Source organism: Sorex fumeus, unplaced genomic scaffold, assembly GCF_029834395.1.
Source record: "Sorex fumeus unplaced genomic scaffold, SorFum_2.1 ptg000044l, whole genome shotgun sequence".
Taxonomy (NCBI): Eukaryota; Metazoa; Chordata; class Mammalia; order Eulipotyphla; family Soricidae; genus Sorex; species Sorex fumeus.
In genome coordinates, this window is record NW_026606101.1 from 76,133,457 (window position 1) to 76,139,621 (window position 6,165).

Consider the following 6,165-nt stretch of genomic DNA (forward strand, 5'->3'; position numbering starts at 1 on the left):
TATTCAAGTGTAATCGTCTGATTCAGGTTGTTAGGCATTTGAATGAAGCAATGCTCATGGCCAAGTTCGTGTTCACATTGACACTGATACCAATGATGCCTCTTTTATCTCATGTTCTGAGGAAAAGTTCTTCTCCAGTGTCGAAAATGGCATGATGTGATTGATGCCTTCTCATCTAGGTCAGACCAATGATCTAGTACTTGATCATTCGTGCTTGTAACATCAGGTTCTCGGTGGATGCATCTGATGTCACCGTACGTGCATTGAAGGTACAGACAGTCATTTTAGTCTTTCTTTGTTTTGGCATTCTAGTTTGGCCTTGAGATTTTATCAGCCTCTCCTTGCACATCCTTCTCAATGCTGCCGTATTAGTGGCTCGTTCAGGGTCAGGGGAATGAGACCCATTGTATTTACTGATCTTGGCATATAGAATACTCCACGGATAGCATGCCAGGCTCTGCCGTGCAGGCGGGATACTCTCAGCAGCTTGCCAGGCTCTCCGAGAGGGATAGAGGCTTTTGGGGTGGCCTCAATTCATCCTTGTAGGTGTTCCCATAGTTCCAACCATATTTGAATCCCATTGTATATGGTGTGGCAATACTGGGAGATGGGTATTAAGTGTCTTATGATATGTCGCGCGGCCACTTTGTGGCCTGGAGCGTAGAGGTGGCTGGGTAGTGGAGGTTGTGGAAGTCCTTGCAGATACAGAATTTAAAACAAAATGTGAAAAATTGGGAGTCTGCCATGTGTAGACCTACAGTTAAGGAACCTGCAATAACCCCAGCTCAAACTTCCATGTGGTTTTTCCTGTGCCATCTGGGGCGCTCCACACAAAATTCTAGATGAAAATATGAGTGACGCTAGGTGTTCTCGAGAGAAGCCATCTTCCTCTTGGCTGTTGCTGAAGGACAGAGACATAATCTGAACCTTTCCCTCAGATGACGCCTGGCCCTGTGAGCCCCATTCTGTGTCTCAGACGCTGACTCTCTGAGGAGGAATTCAGGAGGATCAACGTCCCTGTCGTCTCCTCACCCGGTACAGCTGCCTTCCCATCAGGTTTCTGACACATTCAGGATGTGGTTGTCACACTGTGTTACTCACACAGTAATACATGGTCATGTCCTCAGTGCTCAGCCTGTTCAGTTCCATGTAGGCTATGTCCTTGAACATTTCTGCAGTGAGTGTGGGTCTGCCCTGGAACTTCGGTGCATAGCTTATTCCACCATCGTAAGGGAGTATGTATCCCATCCACTCGAGTCCTTGTCCCGGGGCCTGCCACACCCAGTGCATATAGTCTTGGATGAAGGTGTATCCAGACGCCTTGCAGGAGATCTTCCCTGATGTCCCAGGTTTTGCCACCTCAGCCCCTGACTGCTCCAGCTGTACCTGGGAGTTCACACCTGTGTACAGCAGACAGGAGTGGGTGGACTCCACTTGACTGGCCCTGTTCCCTCAGCCCAAGGCATGGGGCCACATACCTGTAGCCATTGCCTCCAAGAAGAGAATTTTTCAGGTCCAGTCCATGGTTGGGACTGTGCACTCTGGGGCTTCTGAAGGTGTGGGTTGGCCTGCTGTGTGAGGTTGTTAGGCCACAGATACATCTCTATTTAACTCAGTGTCTTTCGTCTAATTTGCATATTCATGAGGATGTAGAATTTATAGCTGAAGACCTGGTCCAACCTGAGAATGGGTCTGGTAGAGGCCACCAGGTCCATCCTCAAGGAGAGTGAAGAGGTCCACTTTCTGATCTTTGAGTGAGAAGATGAGACTTTGTCCTGTCACAGGACTCTGTGCAAACAGAGCTCCCCCTCAGGAGGGCCAAGTCCTGTCAGGACCTTCTCCTCAAAGTCCCCCACTTCTTTATGGCCTGGACACATCTGGCCAAACCTGGGCTCTGAGGTTATTTCTGGAATCCTGTAACTCCCCAAGGTATACTACAATGAGACTACAAAACCACCGTAATCTCCAGTGGTTTCCATTGGAGATATTAAGAAGTCCAGACATACCACCTACATACAGGTTTTACTGCCTTCACAAATCACAAATCATCCTGTTATTCGTCAATTGCCTCGAGCAGGCCCCAGTAACATCTCTTTCATCCTAGCCCTGAGATTATATTCAAGGCTCTTTAGGAGAATGAGACCCATCATTGTTACTGGTATTTGGCATATTGGGTATGCCATGGGGAGTTTGTCAGACTCTGTTGTGTGGGCAGGCTACATTCGATAGCCTGCCAGTTTGTCCAAAGTAGAAATGAGATAATAAGATGTCATAATAAGATGTCGTGCGGCCGCGAATGTGGCCGCGCAGTTTCAGGAGCTGGTTTTTATAGTCTCTGGGTCTTGGCCATTGATGGGATTACACGGCGCCAGGGGGCCAGTTGGTGGGTGTGACCCCCGCCTACTGGAATTTGGAGGATCTGGGTGTAGGATGCTTGGCCCCGATCTGAGTACGCTTGGAGATCTCGGCCCCGGAACCTGTGTGGCTTTGTTCCTCTGCCAGTACCTTCATGTGTGTGGAGAGTGGTCTCAGCATGGTGGTGGCTGTTCCTGGAGGTCTTCAGCTGCCGGAGCCCTGATTGGGGCGGGGAGGAAAGCTCAACCCGCTCCCCTGCAAGGGACCGCGGCGAGGAATGCTAGGCACGGGGGCAGGAGACTCGGATTGGGGCCGAGCATCCTTACTGCCTTATCAATATGATAAATGTTTCTCCCAAAATGGTTAAGTACGCACAATTTAACCTTCTGTGTCCTATACATATTTTTATTTTGGTTTTCTCAACAAAGCAAAATTTAGTTTCCTGGGTTTTTGAATTATTTTTATTTATTTTTTTTTCTATTAAATCACTGAGTTAGACCCTTACAGAGCTATTCGTGATTTGATTTCAGTCACACAGTATGCCTGTTTCTGAAGAGAAACCTTTTCCATCTCTGTACCCACTCTAGGTCTGCAACTGTGTGCTCTTGGGACTTGAAACCCTTGCAGTCCGGTCCCCATCCTGCAGGGAGAGTCTCTGGGCTCTCAGGGGCATTAACCTCTTGGCATCTCTAATACAGGATTGAATCCTGGGACTTCATTTCAGAAGCCTTGTTCACGAATCATATTCTTTTTGGGCATTTTATTTTGGTTTTGAGCCTCACCTGGAGGTTCTGAGGGCATACTTCTGGCTCTGTGATCTGGAATTGCTCAGGCAGATGAATCCTAGGAAAATGTTGGCAAAAAAGTAGTTAACTTGATCATCTCGTTGCTCAAACAGGTGCCAGTATCTTCTCCATTCATTCCTGTTGCGTGCTAGTGTAGCCCAATGCATCTGCTCGTTCTAGGAACACAAAGATCCTCAAACCAATCGTTCAGGGTCTTGACAAAGAAGTCTGCCCATCTCGCAGGTGGGCGGCCATGCGGTCTTTTGACATCCTGTGGAATCCAGTTGGTAACGGCTCTAGTCCAGCGGTGGTCTCAGAATCTCATTAAGTGTCCAGCCCATCTGATTTTCGACACCTTGGCATCGAGACAGCGCCCCTGATTCAACGGTCAAGAATGAAGTAGTTATATATCTAAAAATTAAAAGGTGACACTGAGTGTTCTTTGCTGAGATTATGTAAAAATAATTCAATAAACATTTAATTCATTCACTCAAATAAAATAGTAAAAACCATCAAAATAAAATAGGATTTAAGTCTTTAAACACTTTAATATAAACAAAAATATATTAAATTTGTTTAATTCTTGAAGACTTTTTTAAAAACCCAGGCATGAGTCGAACACAGCTGCAAACAAGTTTATTATATAACTGAATCAGTAAGACATATTTAAGTAAATAAATTAATATTATAAAATTAATAATGTTTTATTGAACATATGACTTGAATACTGACTTTTGCAGTGATACACAATCGTGTTCTTTAAAGAAATTTACTTAGAGAAATGCAAGGAGAGAGTGACAGAGAGACATGGCACAGGATTGACAAAGACAACTCCCATACAGAGTGTTGTCATCATCATATGAGTCATCCTCCTCCTTTATTTATCCCTTGAATCATATACAGGTTATCTCTCTTCCCCCCCTCCTTTCTCCCTCTCTCCTCTTTCTCTCACACTCTCTGGGGTCTATGGATTGCAATACAGATACTGAAATATTATCATGCATAGCCCTTTTTCTACTTTCAACACTCAATTCTTGTCCAGAGTGACCACATTTAACTTTTCTTGTCATACAGGTCCTTCTCTGTCCTTCGCCTCCCACACACTTGTAGCAAGCTTCCAACCATTGACTAGTCCTTCTGGCCCCTGTGTTTCCTGGCACAGAATATTAATCTCATACAAAATTTTAAGTCCCACAGAAGAATACAATTATTCCATATCTGTGCCTCTCCTTCTGACTCATTTCACTCAGCCTACTACTCTTCATGTCCATCCATTTATAAGTGAATTTCATTATTTAACTTTTTCTGGTAGCTGCATAGTATTCCATTCTGTAGATGTACTATATTTCATCGAGTTAACTATTCTCAGACATTCGGGTTGTTTCAGATTTGACTATTGTGTATACAATATTGTGATGCAATAAACATGGGCTTGAAAATATATTTTCAGATTATTGTTTTGGAGCCTTTGTGGTCAATGTCAAGAAGGAATTTCTGGGTCAAATGGAAGCTCAATTCTTAGTCTATTGAACAGTATCCAAGTTTTTTCCAACCAGGTCAATTTCATTGTTATTCTCATGAGCAGAGTATGATGATTGTATTTTTACCATATCTATGCTAACACAGAACGTTTTGATTCTTTGAGATTTGTGCCCTTCTCCCTTGGTATGAGGTGATATTTCATAATTATTTTAATTTACATTTCTCTGAATAGTGTCAGAGAAAATTTATTTATACAGTTCTCTGAATCAAAGTCTACTTTAAGGATGTATTTCTTTAAAATCCCTATTTTAGATGGGGTTTATTTTTTGGTGTAAGACCTACAAGTGCTTAATATATGTTTTATTTATCTGCCATCAGATGAGGTGAGCAGATATTTTCTGTGCTTTTTTGTTGTTGTTGTCTTATGATTCTGGCCATATTTTCATTTACAATGATTGGACCATTAAAAACAGAAAGACTAAAAACTAGAAGCATGAAATGGGTGAAAACTTTGACTTCACATTGATCCCCAAATAATTAGTTTACAGGAGGGAAATTGAATCAAGAAGACATAGACCATGTGTTTGAACTCAGCTGAGAGTAACTGTGTGTTGTTGACATGAAATATGTGTCACAGGCTAACCACAATCACAAACACAAAGTCACCTTCAATGTTGGGTGCACCAACAGCCAAGAGAGTTGGTGAGTCCTCAGGTGGAATTGTGATCAATGTGGGTGGGTCATTGCAGGTTCAGAGTTGGGACACACTTAATGTATTTGCACAGCTCAGGGCCTCACGTAGTCTCTGTGCACACAGCTAGGTACTAGGATGTGGACCTTCCTTCCACAAGCATAAGTTGAAACTCAATCGTCTCTGGACACACTCTTCACTGCCTTCTCAGAGTGTCACCAGGTCTCAGCACCTCCTCTTGAGACTAAGCGGAGCCTCGGGTACTTTATGTGTCTCCTGGAAACCCAAACGCATTAACTAGTGGAGATTCTCATAGTCATGTTCATGGCAACACCAAGTACAGTAGCCAAGATGCACACACAACACACAACCACAGTGATTTTTGTTCCCTTCCTTCTCTCACAGAGATTCCCGAGTCTCCCTGTCAGTGTTTTCCTCAGATCAGAGAGCACTGAGAGAATTGTTGCTCTCCGCACACCCACAGAGCATCGGATATTCTGATGTTCTTATCTGGATTCAGTCTACGTTCATTAAAACAATAGAATTATGTTTTCATTGTTCCCAATGTTCTGTGGGAACTGAGTGTATAAGTGCCCGGTGGTCTGGTCATGGACTGGGTGAAGTTTCCTGCTCTATTCAGCTAGGGCTGTCACTCTAGGAACTTCTGGCAGCCATAAAGCATGTAGTGATTTCTCAGTGGGACTGGGAGGGCCAGAGGTTTGGTGGCAGGAATAACTGGTGCTGACGGGGCCTCACTGAGACTTGTGACATCTCCTGGGGAACAGGCTTTCAATAATATCATGAAGCTATAGAAATTAACCCCTAGTTTCAGGAATATAAACTCTCAGTCCA

General features: G+C 43.9%; 1 pseudogene; it reads right to left on the reverse strand.

The window, feature by feature from the left end:
• Positions 1-1,098: 1,098 nt before the first annotated feature.
• Positions 1,099-1,524, reverse strand: LOC130030198 (immunoglobulin heavy variable 1-2-like; annotated as a pseudogene).
• Between the last annotated feature and the right edge of the window lie 4,641 nt (positions 1,525-6,165).